At 40.7% G+C, this 2653-nt stretch overlaps 1 protein-coding gene across 1 annotated transcript in view; it reads left to right on the forward strand.

Moving 5' to 3' along the window:
- The first annotated feature begins 1943 nt into the window (after positions 1–1943).
- LOC123518574 overlaps positions 1944–2653 on the forward strand; it is a 171184-nt gene continuing 170474 nt past the window's right edge. The window contains exon 1 of the mRNA XM_045279445.1: positions 1944–2036. The gene's annotated coding sequence lies outside the window, so the exon portion shown is untranslated. The remainder of the gene's footprint in view (positions 2037–2653) is intronic.

Consider the following 2653-nt stretch of genomic DNA (forward strand, 5'->3'; position numbering starts at 1 on the left):
ACGTATGAAGGGTTTGGGATAGGTGTGTGAAGGGCTGGGTAAAGGCGTGGCATGGGCGTCCATCCTCCACTAGGTCATATATCGTCCAGGGAATGATTCATGTTAGGTACACACAGTAGTGATTACCTCGGGGCCACGGTTACCCTTCTCTCCGACAATCCTCTCCCTTATAGACAGTCCCTCACCTCGCCCAGTACATATAACACATTTTAAAATCTCTCTCTCTCTCTCTCTCTCTCTCTCTCTCTCTCTCTCTCTCTCTCTCTCTCTCTCTCTCTTTGCGGTTGAACTTTTTTCCGCACAAAGTTCTACAATGTCATCTTTATCGTTATGTAGTGACGAAACACACACACACACACACACACACACACACACACACACACACACACACACACACACACACACACACACACACACAAACACAACAAACACAACACAGCACAGCGAAACACAGATGACATCTATCTACTGGAATTGTTATCTCAAGTAATCTTAGCAACATAACAGTTTAAACCTCAGCACAAACTACGCGATACTAGTCCTCGCTCCTCCAGTGACCCTTCGCCAAATTACAGTAGACTTAACCTCCTTGACTGCTCGACCTCGACTAACCACGGAAATACGATTCACAGTTTTCCTTCTTGTTTCTCCCGCTGTGGTCAGGTCTATCGATTACGTGGCACGAAGGGGCGAGGCTGGACACTGTGCAGACGGTGACGAATTGCAAATTATACGGTGGAGGTGATGATGAACCGAGCCGCTGGAGACTTCCTCTGCCACGAGCATGGCTACACTGGCCTCTGTTTTCAGTATATATATATATATATATATATATATATATATATATATATATATATATATATATATATATATATATATATATATATATATATATATATATATATATATATATATATATATATATATATATATATATATATATATATATATATATATAGAGAGAGAGAGAGAGAGAGAGAGAGAGAGAGAGAGAGAGAGGGGGAGACGGTGAAGTGTTACAGACACAGTAATCACACGGGCCGTTCGTTCGTGTGCACTTATTTTCATAGAAAAAAATGGATAAATAAATTTCAGTCCCATAAATCAAAAGTAGCATTGTTTTTAGCAGCCTCTGACCGCAATCACTATCTAAAATACTTGGCAGAGAAATATTGTTTTGGTAATAATCGTATACTAGACGGATATCATTCAGTGTTTTATTTATTTATTTTTTTTATTCTCATTGTACACTTAATTTACCACCAGAATGTGTAACCATATGGACTTGAAACTTGAACTGAGACACACCACCTGTGATACCGACACCGATTTACTCACTATCCAATACCATGATTTTACGTGGTAGGTAAATCTGTCTCTCTCTCTCTCTCTCTCTCTCTCTCTCTCTCTCTCTCTCTCTCTCTCTCTCTCTCTCTCTCTCTCTCTCTCTCTCTCTCAACTCATCTTCTATGTAGAATTTATACCAATGTAAGCAAAATGGCCCAATAAATCTAATCTCTCTCTCTCTCTCTCTCTCTCTCTCTCTCTCTCTCTCTCTCTCTCTACCCTTGCTCACTTGCTTATATTCTCGTTGTGCTTGTATAATATTTCTGGCTTCGCTCTCCTTCATCCATCGCCCTGTTCCTTTTAAGTTCATCAGTTCCACCCAGCGCTGCTGACTCCCCGCATGAAGGAAAGAAGGAAACTCACCACACTCCCTGAACTAAGTGCACCTGTGTGGAGGGGTTGGCGGGGGAAATGAGGGAAGAAGCAGCGAGTAGCGTGGAAGAAATGAGTGTAAGTGATCACCCTTCTTGTGTACCTCTCTCTTTTTATCGTCTATACTTCCCATTCAGCACTGCCAATGAGGGGACTTATTAGAGAGTGACTCATATAACAGCTATACAAACATCGCCTTACGCTTAAAGGATTAGTGTGCTCGTGTAATTCAGTTGGTTTCGATGAAGTATTAGGAGAGGACGTGCCATCCCACAGACCTACCAGTGTGAGGCGCATTGACTACATCGGTGCTGAGAGTGAGTACAGCAGAAATATGCTGATTGCTTGGGGCTAAGATAAGTCGAGTGAGTACAGCAGAAATATGCTGATTGCTTGGGGCTAAGATAAGTCAAGTCTATTATCTCTATATGTTCTTGTCAAAATACTACTGCATCAATTCAGAGAGAGAGAGAGAGAGAGAGAGAGAGAGAGAGAGAGAGAGAGAGAGAGAGAGAGAAGAAATAATCGGATTTAGAATAATAGAGTTTGCGTGTAAAAATTGAAGGTGGCTATAGACCAAGTAAAGATGTCTCAAGGTGATTAATAATTAAGGAAAGATGCATCAAGCAGTAATCAAAGGGTCTTGAGAGTTAACATGTGAAGCGAACGTAAGAATGATGTGTCAGGCGGAGAATGTTCAGTTGCCTGGATGATGTAAGGTTTAAAAGTTGGTAGTTGGTCAATAAGTCAGTCACAAGGGGAGGAACAAGAGTCTACGTATACTCACATCGTCTAACACCAAATACTTGTACTACATTGAACATTGAACGATGTATATGTGAGCTAGAAAAAATACTCTTTGTCGCTCAGTCATTAAACCATTCATAAAATATTCGATTACACAATAATATATCGTAATTGAACCGCAGCAAAA

The sequence above is a fragment of the Portunus trituberculatus genome, chromosome 44 (genome assembly GCF_017591435.1).
Source record: "Portunus trituberculatus isolate SZX2019 chromosome 44, ASM1759143v1, whole genome shotgun sequence".
Taxonomy (NCBI): domain Eukaryota; kingdom Metazoa; phylum Arthropoda; class Malacostraca; order Decapoda; family Portunidae; genus Portunus; species Portunus trituberculatus.